Consider the following 14722-nt stretch of genomic DNA (forward strand, 5'->3'; position numbering starts at 1 on the left):
GGACCATAGAACATGGAACATAGAAAACAGAACACAGATCATGGAACATTGAAACATGGAATGCAGAACATGGAACGTAGAACATGGATCATCACAGCAAGGAACGCAGAACATGGGACATAGAACATGGAACATGAAAACATGGAGCATCGAACATGGAACATGGAATATTGAAACATGGAACATAGAACATGGAACATTGAAAAATGGAACATTGAAATGTGGAACATAGAACATGGAACATCTAAACATGGAACGCAGAATATGGAACATAGAATATGGAACACAGATCACGGAACATAGAACATGGAACATTGAAGCATGGAACGCAGAACATGGAACATAGAACATGGATCATCAAAGCAAGTAACACAGACCATGGGACATAGAACATGGAACATTGAAACATGGAACGCAGAACATGGAACATAGAACATGGATCATCAAAGCAAGTAACACAGAACATGGGACATAGAAGATGGAACATGAAAGCATCGAACATAGAACATAGAACATGGAACATTGATACATGGAACATTGAAATATGGAACACAGAATGTGGAACATAGAAGATGGAACATTGAAACATGGAATGCAGAACATGGAACATAGAACATGGATCATCAAAGCAAGGAACATGGGACATAGAACATGGAACATGAAATCATGGATCATAGAACATAGAACATGAAACATTGATACATGGAACATCAAAATATGGAACATAGAACGTGGAACATAGAACATGGAACATCGAAACATGGAATGCAGAACATGGAACATAGAACATGGATCATCAAAGCAAGGAACGTGGGACATAGAACATGGAACATGAAATCATGGATCATAGAACATAGAACATGAAACATTGATACATGGAACATCAAAATATGGAACATAGAACGTGGAACATAGAACATGGAATATCGAAACATGGAACACAGAACATGGGACATACAACATGAAAAATCAAAACATGGAACATAGAAGATGTAACATTGAAACAGGGAACATCAAAACATGGAAAATTGAACATGGAACATAGGACTTGGAATATAGAACATGTAAAATTGAATCATGGTACATAGAATCTGGAACATAGAACATGGAACATAGAAAACAGAACACAGATCATGGAACATTGAAACATGGAATGCAGAACATGGAACGTAGAACATGGATCATCACAGCAAGGAACGCAGAACATGGGACATAGAACATGGAACATGAAAACATGGAGCATCGAACATGGAACATGGAATATTGAAACATGGAACATAGAACATGGAACATTGAAAAATGGAACATTGAAATGTGGAACATAGAACATGGAACATCTAAACATGGAACGCAGAATATGGAACATAGAATATGGAACACAGATCACGGAACATAGAACATGGAACATTGAAGCATGGAACGCAGAACATGGAACATAGAACATGGATCATCAAAGCAAGTAACACAGAAGATGGGACATAGAACATGGAACATTGAAACATGGAACGCAGAACATGGAACATAGAACATGGATCATCAAAGCAAGTAACACAGAACATGGGACATAGAAGATGGAACATGAAAGCATCGAACATAGAATATAGAACATGGAACATTGATACATGGAACATTGAAATATGGAACACAGAATGTGGAACATAGAAGATGGAACATTGAAACATGGAATGCAGAACATGGAACATAGAACATGGATCATCAAAGCAAGGAACGTGGGACATAGAACATGGAACATGAAATCATGGATCATAGAACATAGAACATGAAACATTGATACATGGAACATCAAAATATGGAACATAGAACGTGGAACATAGAACATGGAACATCGAAACATGGAACACAGGACATGGAACACAGAACATGGAACATTGCAACATGGAACACAGAACATGGAATATCGAAACATGAAACATCCACGTATTGAACATAGAACATAATGCATAGAACATGGAAGACAGAACATGGAATATAGAGCATGGAACATTGCAACATGGAACAAAGAACATGCAACATTGGACATGGAATATAGAACATGTAAAATCGAATCATGGAACATAGAACCTGGAATATAGAAAGTGGAACACAGATCATTGAATATAGAACATGGAACATTGAAACATGGAACACAGAACATGTAACATAGAACATGGATCATCAAAGCAAGTAAAACAGAAGATGGAACATAGAATGTGGAACATGGAACACAGAGCATGGAACATAGAAAATGGAACATTGAAACATGGAACATTGAAACATGGAACATAGAACATGGAACATCAAAACATGGAACGCAGAACATGGAACATAGAAAATGGAACATTGAAACATGGAACGCAGAACATGGAACATAGAACATGGATCATCAAAGCAAGTAACTACAGAACATGGGACATAGAAGATGGAACATGAAAACATGGAACATAGAACATAGAACATGGAACATTGATATATGGAACATTGAAATATGGAACATAGATTGTGGAACGTAGAAGATGGAACATTGAAACATGGAACGCAGAACATGGAACATAGAACATGGAGCACAGAACGTCGAACATAGAACATGGGATATAGAACATCGAGCATAGAACATGGATCACAGAACATGGAACGTAGAACATGGAGCACAGAACATCGAACATCGTAACATGGAACATGGAACATCGGAACATGGAACATCGGAACATGGAACACAGAAGATGGAATATAGAACGTGGAACATGGAACACAGATCATGGAACATAGAAAATGGAACATTGAAACATGTAACGCAGAACATGGAACATAGAACATGGATCATCAAAGCAAGTAACACAGAACATGGGACATAGAAGATGGAACATGGAACATAGAACATAGAACATGGAACATTGAAACATGGAACAGTGAAATATTGAACGTATATTGTGAAACATAGAAGATGGAACATTGAAACATGGAACGCAGAACATGGAACATAGAACATGGAGCACACAACGTCGAACATAGAACATGGGACATAGAACATCAAGTATAGAACATGTATCACAGAACATGGAGCGTAGAACATGGAGCACAGAATGTCGAACATAGAACATGTATCACAGAACATGGAACGTAGAACATGGAGCACAGAACATCGAACATCGTAACATGGAACACAGAACATGGAACATGGAACATCGGAACATGGAACACAGGAGATGGAACATAGAACGTGGAACATGGAACACAGAGCATGGAACATAGAACATGGAACATTGAAACATGGAACACAGAATATGGAACATTGGACATGGAATAATGAACACGTAAAATCGAATCATGGAACATAGAACCTGGAACATAGAACATGGACAATAGAAAATGGAACACAGATCATGGAACATAGAAAATGGAACATAGAAACATGGAACACAGAACATGGAACATAGGACGTGGAATATATAACAGGTAAAATTGAATCATGGAACATATAAGATGGAACATAGAGCATGGAACATCAAATATGTAACACAGATCATGGAACATAGAACATACAACTCTGAAACATGGAACACAGAACACAGAACATCGCAACATGGAACATCAAAGTATTGAACATAGAACATGGAATGTAGAACATGTAACACAGAACATGAACATCGTAACATGGAACAGAGAACATGGAACATGGAATACAGAACATTAGACTTAGAACAAGGAACATTGAAACATGGAACACAGAACATTGTGCATAGAACATGGACCACCGAAGATGGAACATCGAAACATGGAGCACAGAAGATGGAACATCGAAACATGGAGCACAGAAGATGGAACATAGAACTTGGAACGTGGAACACCGAGCATGGAACATAGAACATGGAACATTGAAACATGGAACTTCGAAAAATGGAACAGAGCGCATGGAATATCGAAACATGGAACACAGAACATGGGACATACAACATGAAAAATCAAAACATGGAACATAGAAGATGTAACATTGAAACAGGGAACATCAAAACATGGAAAATTGAACATGGAACATAGGACTTGGAATATAGAACATGTAAAATTGAATCATGGTACATAGAATCTGGAACATAGAACATGGAACATAGAAAACAGAACACAGATCATGGAACATTGAAACATGGAATGCAGAACATGGAACATAGAACATGGATCATCACAGCAAGGAACGCAGAACATGGGACATAGAACATGGAACATGAAAACATGGAGCATCGAACATAGAACATGGAATATTGAAACATGGAACATAGAACATGGAACATTGAAATGTGGAACATAGAACATGGAACATCTAAACATGGAACGCAGAATATGGAACATAGAATATGGAACACAGATCACGGAACATAGAACATGGAACATTGAAGCATGGAACGCAGAACATGGAACATAGAACATGGATCATCAAAGCAAGTAACACAGAACATGGGACATAGAAGATGGAACATGAAAGCATCGAACATAGAACATAGAACATGGAACATTGATACATGGAACATTGAAATATGGAACACAGAATGTGGAACATAGAAGATGGAACATTGAAACATGGAATGCAGAACATGGAACATAGAACATGGATCATCAAAGCAAGGAACGTGGGACATAGAACATGGAACATGAAATCATGGATCATAGAACATAGAACATGAAACATTGATACATGGAACATCAAAATATGGAACATAGAACGTGGAACATAGAACATGGAACATCGAAACATGGAACACAGGACATGGAACACAGAACATGGAACATTGCAACATGGAACACAGAACATGGAATATCGAAACATGAAACATCCACGTATTGAACATAGAACATAATGCATAGAACATGGAAGACAGAACATGGAATATAGGGCATGGAACATTGCAACATGGAACAAAGAACATGCAACATTGGACATGGAATATAGAACATGTAAAATCAAATCATGGAACATAGAACCTGGAATATAGAAAGTGGAACACAGATCATTGAATATAGAACATGGAACATTGAAACATGGAACACAGAACATGTAACATAGAACATGGATCATCAAAGCAAGTAAAACAGAAGATGGAACATAGAATGTGGAACATGGAACACAGAGCATGGAACATAGAAAATGGAACATTGAAACATGGAACATTGAAACATGGAACATAGAACATGGAACATCAAAACATGGAACGCAGAACATGGAACATAGAATATGGAACACAGATCATGGAACATAGAAAATGGAACATTGAAACATGGAACGCAGAACATGGAACATAGAACATGGATCATCAAAGAAAGTAACTACAGAACATGGGACATAGAAGATGGAACATGAAAACATGGAACATAGAACATAGAACATGGAACATTGATATATGGAACATTGAAATATGGAACATAGATTGTGGAACGTAGAAGATGGAACATTGAAACATGGAACGCAGAACATGGAACATAGAACATGGAGCACAGAACATGGAACGTAGAACATGGAGCACAGAACATCGAACATCGCAACATGGAACATGGAACATCAGAACATGGAACATCGGAACATGGAACACAGAAGATGGAATGTAGAACGTGGAACATGGAACACAGATCATGGAACATAGAAAATGGATCATTGAAACATGGAACATCGAAACATGGAACACAGGACGTGGAATACAGAACATGGAACATAGAACATGGAACATTGAAACATGGAACACAGAACATGGAACATTGGACATGGAATATTGAACACGTAAAATCGAATCATGGAACATAGAACCTGGAACATAGAACATGGAACATTGAACATGGAACACAGATCATGGAACATAGAAAATGGAACATTGAAACATGTAACGCAGAACATGGAACATAGAACATGGATCATCAAAGCAAGTAACACAGAACATGGGACATAGAAGATGGAACATGGAACATAGAACATAGAACATGGAACATTGAAACATGCAACATTGAAATATTGAACATAGATTGTGAAACATAGAAGATGGAACATTGAAACATGGAACGCAGAACATGGAACATAGAACATGGAGCACAGAACGTCGAACATAGAACATGGGACATAGAACATCAAGTATAGAACATGTATCACAGAACATGGAGCGTAGAACATGGAGCACAGAATGTCGAACATAGAACATGTATCACAGAACATGGAACGTAGAACATGGAGCACAGAACATCGAACATCGTAACATGGAACACAGAACATGGAACATGGAACATCGGAACATGGAACACAGGAGATGGAACATAGAACGTGGAACATGGAACACAGAGCATGGAACATAGAACATGGAACATTGAAACATGGAACACAGAATATGGAACATTGGACATGGAATAATGAACACGTAAAATCGAATCATGGAACATATAACCTGGAACATAGAACATGGACAATAGAATATGGAACACAGATCATGGAACATAGAAAATGGAACATAGAAAATGGAACATAGAAACATGGAACACAGAACATGGAACATAGGACGTGGAATATATAACAGGTAAAATTGAATCATGGAACATATAAGATGGAACATAGAGCATGGAACATCAAATATGTAACACAGATCATGGAACATAGAACATACAACTCTGAAACATGGAACACAGAACACAGAACATCGCAACATGGAACATCAAAGTATTGAACATAGAACATGGAATGTAGAACATGGAACACAGAACATGAACATCGTAACATGGAACAGAGAACATGGAACATGGAATACAGAACATTAGACTTAGAACAAGGAACATTGAAACATGGAACACAGAACATTGTGCATAGAACATGGACCACCGAAGATGGAACATCGAAACATGGAGCACAGAAGATGGAACATCGAAACATGGAGCACAGAAGATGGAACATAGAACTTGTAACGTGGAACACCGAGCATGGAACATAGAACATGGAACATTGAAACATGGAACTTCGAAAAATGGAACATAGCGCATGGAATATCGAAACATGGAACACAGAACATGGGACATACAACATGAAAAATCAAAACATGGAACATAGAAGATGTAACATTGAAACAGGGAACATCAAAACATGGAAAATTGAACATGGAACATAGGACTTGGAATATAGAACATGTAAAATTGAATCATGGTACATAGAATCTGGAACATAGAACATGGAACATAGAAAACAGAACACAGATCATGGAACATTGAAACATGGAATGCAGAACATGGAACATAGAACATGGATCATCACAGCAAGGAACGCAGAACATGGGACATAGAACATGGAACATGAAAACATGGAGCATCGAACATAGAACATGGAATATTGAAACATGGAACATAGAACATGGAACATTGAAATGTGGAACATAGAACATGGAACATCTAAACATGGAACGCAGAATATGGAACATAGAATATGGAACACAGATCACGGAACATAGAACATGGAACATTGAAGCATGGAACGCAGAACATGGAACATAGAACATGGATCATCAAAGCAAGTAACACAGAAGATGGGACATAGAACATGGAACATTGAAACATGGAACGCAGAACATGGAACATAGAACATGGATCATCAAAGCAAGTAACACAGAACATGGGACATAGAAGATGGAACATGAAAGCATCGAACATAGAATATAGAACATGGAACATTGATACATGGAACATTGAAATATGGAACACAGAATGTGGAACATAGAAGATGGAACATTGAAACATGGAATGCAGAACATGGAACATAGAACATGGATCATCAAAGCAAGGAACGTGGGACATAGAACATGGAACATGAAATCATGGATCATAGAACATAGAACATGAAACATTGATACATGGAACATCAAAATATGGAACATAGAACGTGGAACATAGAACATGGAACATCGAAACATGGAACACAGGACATGGAACACAGAACATGGAACATTGCAACATGGAACACAGAACATGGAATATCGAAACATGAAACATCCACGTATTGAACATAGAACATAATGCATAGAACATGGAAGACAGAACATGGAATATAGAGCATGGAACATTGCAACATGGAACAAAGAACATGCAACATTGGACATGGAATATAGAACATGTAAAATCAAATCATGGAACATAGAACCTGGAATATAGAAAGTGGAACACAGATCATTGAATATAGAACATGGAACATTGAAACATGGAACACAGAACATGTAACATAGAACATGGATCATCAAAGCAAGTAAAACAGAAGATGGAACATAGAATGTGGAACATGGAACACAGAGCATGGAACATAGAAAATGGAACATTGAAACATGGAACATTGAAACATGGAACATAGAACATGGAACATCAAAACATGGAACGCAGAACATGGAACATAGAATATGGAACACAGATCATGGAACATAGAAAATGGAACATTGAAACATGGAACGCAGAACATGGAACATAGAACATGGATCATCAAAGCAAGTAACTACAGAACATGGGACATAGAAGATGGAACATGAAAACATGGAACATAGAACATAGAACATGGAACATTGATACATGGAACATTGAAATATGGAACATAGATTGTGGAACGTAGAAGATGGAACATTGAAACATGGAACGCAGAACATGGAACATAGAACATGGAGCACAGAACGTCGAACATAGAACATGGGATATAGAACATCGAGCATAGAACATGGATCACAGAACATGGAACGTAGAACATGGAGCACAGAACATCGAACATCGCAACATGGAACATGGAACATCAGAACATGGAACATCGGAACATGGAACACAGAAGATGGAATGTAGAACGTGGAACATGGAACACAGAGCATGGAACATAGAAAATGGATCATTGAAACGTGGAACATCGAAACATGGAACACAGGACATGGAATACAGAACATGGAACATAGAACATGGAACATTGAAACATGGAACACAGAACATGGAACATTGGACATGGAATATTGAACACGTAAAATCGAATCATGGAACATAGAACCTGGAACATAGAACATGGAACATTGAACATGGAACACAGATCATGGAACATAGAAAATGGAACATTGAAACATGTAACGCAGAACATGGAACATAGAACATGGATCGTCAAAGCAAGTAACACAGAACATGGGACATAGAAGATGGAACATGGAACATAGAACATAGAACATGGAACATTGAAACATGGAACATTGAAATATTGAACATAGATTGTGAAACATAGAAGATGGAACATTGAAACATGGAACGCAGAACATGGAACATAGAACATGGAGCACAGAACGTCGAACATAGAACATGGGACATAGAACATCAAGTATAGAACATGGATCACAGAACATGGAGCGTAGAACATGGAGCACAGAATGTCGAACATAGAACATGTATCACAGAACATGGAACGTAGAACATGGAGCACAGAACATCGAACATCGTAACATGGAACATAGAACATGGAACATGGAACATCGGAACATGGAACACAGGAGATGGAACATAGAACGTGGAACATGGAACACAGAGCATGGAACATTGGACATGGAATAATGAACACGTAAAATCGAATCATGGAACATAGAACCTGGAACATAGAACATGGACAATAGAATATGGAACACAGATCATGGAACATAGAAAATGGAACATAGAAACATGGAACACAGAACATGGAACATAGAACATGGATCATCAAAGCAAGTAACACAGAACATGGGACATAGGAATGGAACATGGAACATAGAACATTGAACATGGAACATTGATACATGGAACATTGAAATATTGAACATAGATTGTGGAACATAGAAGATGGAACATTGAAACATGGAACGCAGAACATGGAACATAGAACTTGGAGCACAGAACATGGAACATAGAACATGGAACATTGAAACATGGAACACAGAATATGGAACATTGGACATGGAATATGGAACACGTAAAATCGAATCATGGAACATAGAACCTGGAACATAGAACATGGACAATAGAATATGGCACACAGATCATGGAACATAGAAAATGGAACATAGAAACATGGAACATAGAACATGGATCATCAAAGCAAGTAACACAGAACATGGGACATAGGAATGGAACATGGAACATAGAACATGGAACATTGATACATGGAACATTGAAATATTGAACATAGATTGTGGAACATAGAAGATGGAACATTGAAACATGGAACGCAGGACATGGAACATAGAACATGGAGCACAGAACATCGAACATAGAACATGGGACATAGAACATCAAGTATAGGACATGGATCACAGGACATGGAGCGTAGAACATGGAGCACAGAACGCCGAACATAGAACATGGATCACAGAACATGGAACGTAGAACATGGAGCACAGAACATCGAACATCGTAACATGGAACACAGAACATGGAACATGGAACATCGGAACATGGAACACAGGAGATGGAACATAGAACGTGGAACATGGAACATAGAACATGGAACATTGAAACATGGAACATCAAAACATGGAATACAGAACATGGAACATCGCAACATGGAACAGAGAACATGGAACATCAAAACATGAAACATATATGTATTGAACACAGAACATGGTGCATAGAACATGGAATACAGAACATGGAATATAGAACATGGAACATTGAAACATGGAACACAGAACATGGAACATAGGACGTGGAATATATAACAGGTAAAATTGAATCATGGAACATATAAGATGGAACATAGAGCATGGAACATCAAATATGTAACACAGATCATGGAACATAGAACATACAACTCCGAAACATGGAACACAGAACACGGAACATCGCAACATGGAACATCAAAGTATTGAACATAGAACATGGAATGTAGAACATGGAACACAGAACATGAACATCGTAACATGGAACAGAGAACATGGAACATGGAATACAGAACATTAGACTTAGAACAAGGAACATTGAAACATGGAACACAGAGCATTGTGCATAGAACATGGACCACCGAAGATGGAACATCGAAACATGGAGCACAGAAGATGGAACATCGAAACATGGAGCACAGAAGATGGAACATAGAACTTGGAACGTGGAACACCGAGCATGGAACATAGCACATGGAACATTGAAACATGGAACTTCGAAAAATGGAACATAGCGCATGGAATATCGAAACATGGAACACAGAACATGGGACATACAACATGAAAAATCAAAACATGGAACATAGAAGATGTAACATTGAAACAGGGAACATCAAAACATGGAAAATTGAACATGGAACATAGGACTTGGAATATAGAACATGTAAAATTGAATCATGGTACATAGAATCTGGAACATAGAACATGGAACATAGAAAACAGAACACAGATCATGGAACATTGAAACATGGAATGCAGAACATGGAATGTAGAACATGGATCATCACAGCAAGGAACGCAGAACATGGGACATAGAACATGGAACATGAAAACATGGAGCATCGAACATAGAACATGGAATATTGAAACATGGAACATAGAACATGGAACATTGAAAAATGGAACATTGAAATGTGGAACATAGAACATGGAACATCTAAACATGGAACGCAGAATATGGAACATAGAATATGGAACACAGATCACGGAACATAGAACATGGAACATTGAAGCATGGAACGCAGAACATGGAACATAGAACATGGATCATCAAAGCAAGTAACACAGAACATGGGACATAGAACATGGAACATTGAAACATGGAACGCAGAACATGGAACATAGAACATGGATCATCAAAGCAAGTAACACAGAACATGGGACATAGAAGATGGAACATGAAAGCATCGAACATAGAACATAGAACATGGAACATTGATACATGGAACATTGAAATATGGAACACAGAATGTGGAACATAGAAGATGGAACATTGAAACATGGAATGCAGAACATGGAACATAGAACATGGATCATCAAAGCATGGAACGTGGGACATAGAACATGGAACATGAAACATTGATACATGGAACATCAAAATATGGAACATAGAACGTGGAACATAGAACATGGAACATCGAAACATGGAACACAGGACATGGAACACAGAACATGGAACATTGCAACATGGAACACAGAACATGGAATATCGAAACATGAAACATCCACGTATTGAACATAGAACATAATGCATAGAACATGGAAGACAGAACATGGAATATAGAGCATGGAACATTGCAACATGGAACAAAGAACATGCAACATTGGACATGGAATATAGAACATGTAAAATCGAATCATGGAACATAGAACCTGGAATATAGAAAGTGGAACACAGATCATTGAATATAGAACATGGAACATTGAAACATGGAACACAGAACATGTAACATAGAACATGGATCATCAAAGCAAGTAAAACAGAAGATGGAACATAGAATGTGGAACATGGAACACAGAGCATGGAACATAGAAAATGGAACATTGAAACATGGAACATTGAAACATGGAACATAGATCATGGAACATCAAAACATGGAACGCAGAACATGGAACATAGAATATGGAACACAGATCATGGAACATAGAAAATGGAACATTGAAACATGGAACGCAGAACATGGAACATAGAACATGGATCATCAAAGCAAGTAACTACAGAACATGGGACATAGAAGATGGAACATGAAAACATGGAACATAGAACATAGAACATGGAACATTGATATATGGAACATTGAAATATGGAACATAGATTGTGGAACATAGAAGATGGAACATTGAAACATGGAACGCAGAACATGGAACATAGAACATGGAGCACAGAACGTCGAACATAGAACATGGGATATAGAACATCGAGCATAGAACATGGATCACAGAACATGGAACGTAGAACATGGAGCACAGAACATCGAACATCGTAACATGGAACATGGAACATCGGAACATGGAACATCGGAACATGGAACACAGAAGATGGAATGTAGAACGTGGCACATGGAACACAGATCATGGAACATAGAAAATGGAACATTGAAACATTTAACGCAGAACATGGAACATAGAACATGGATCATCAAAGCAAGTAACACAGAACATGGGACATAGAAGATGGAACATGGAACATAGAACATAGAACATGGAACATTGAAACATGGAACATTGAAATATTGAACGTATATTGTGAAACATAGAAGATGGAACATTGAAACATGGAACGCAGAACATGGAACATAGAACATGGAGCACAGAACGTCGAACATAGAACATGGGACATAGAACATCAAGTATAGAACATGGATCACAGAACATGGAGCGTAGAACATGGAGCACAGAATGTCGAACATAGAACATGTATCACAGAACATGGAACGTAGAACATGGAGCACAGAACATCGAACATCGTAACATGGAACACAGAACATGGAACATAGAACATGGAGCACAGAACGTCGAACATAGAACATGGGACATAGAACATCAAGTATAGAACATGGAGCGTAGAACATGGAGCACAGAATGTCGAACATAGAACATGTATCACAGAACATGGAACGTAGAACATGGAGCACAGAACATCGAACATCGTAACATGGAACACAGAACATGGAACATGGAACATCGGAACATGGAACACAGGAGATGGAACATAGAACGTGGAACATGGAACACAGAGCATGGAACATAGAACATGGAACATTGAAACATGGAACACAGAATATGGAACATTGGACATGGAATAATGAACACGTAAAATCGAATCATGGAACATAGAACCTGGAACATAGAACATGGACAATAGAATATGGAACACAGAACATGGAACATAGAAAATGGAACATAGAAACATGGAACATTGAAATATTGAACGTATATTGTGAAACATAGAAGATGGAACATTGAAACATGGAACGCAGAACATGGAACATAGAACATGGAGCACAGAACGTCGAACATAGAACATGGGACATAGAACATCAAGTATAGAACATGGATCACAGAACATGGAGCATAGAACATGGAGCACAGAATGTCGAACATAGAACATGTATCACAGAACATGGAACGTAGAACATGGAGCACAGAACATCGAACATCGTAACATGGAACACAGAACATGGAACATGGAACATCGGAACATGGAACACAGGAGATGGAACATAGAACGTGGAACATGGAACACAGAGCATGGAACATAGAACATGGAACATTGAAACATGGAACACAGAATATGGAACATTGGACATGGAATAATGAACACGTAAAATCGAATCATGGAACATAGAACCTGGAACATAGAACATGGACAATAGAATATGGAACACAGATCATGGAACATAGAAAATGGAACATAGAAACATGGAACACAGAACATGGAACATAGAACATGGATCATCAAAGCAAGTAACACAGAACATGGGACATAGGAATGGAACATGGAACATAGAACATTGAACATGGAACATTGATACATGGAACATTGAAATATGGAATGCAGAACATGGAACATAGAACATGGATCATCAAAGCAAGGAACGTGGGACATAGAACATGGAACATGAAATCATGGATCATAGAACATAGAACATGAAACATTGATACATGAAACATCAAAATATGGAACATAGAACGTGGAACATAGAACATGGAACATCGAAACATGGAACACAGGACATGGAACACAGAACATGGAACATCGAAACATGAAACATCCACATACCGAACATAGAACATGA

This window comes from Hemiscyllium ocellatum, chromosome 7 (genome assembly GCF_020745735.1).
Source record: "Hemiscyllium ocellatum isolate sHemOce1 chromosome 7, sHemOce1.pat.X.cur, whole genome shotgun sequence".
Lineage (NCBI taxonomy): Eukaryota > Metazoa > Chordata > Chondrichthyes > Orectolobiformes > Hemiscylliidae > Hemiscyllium > Hemiscyllium ocellatum.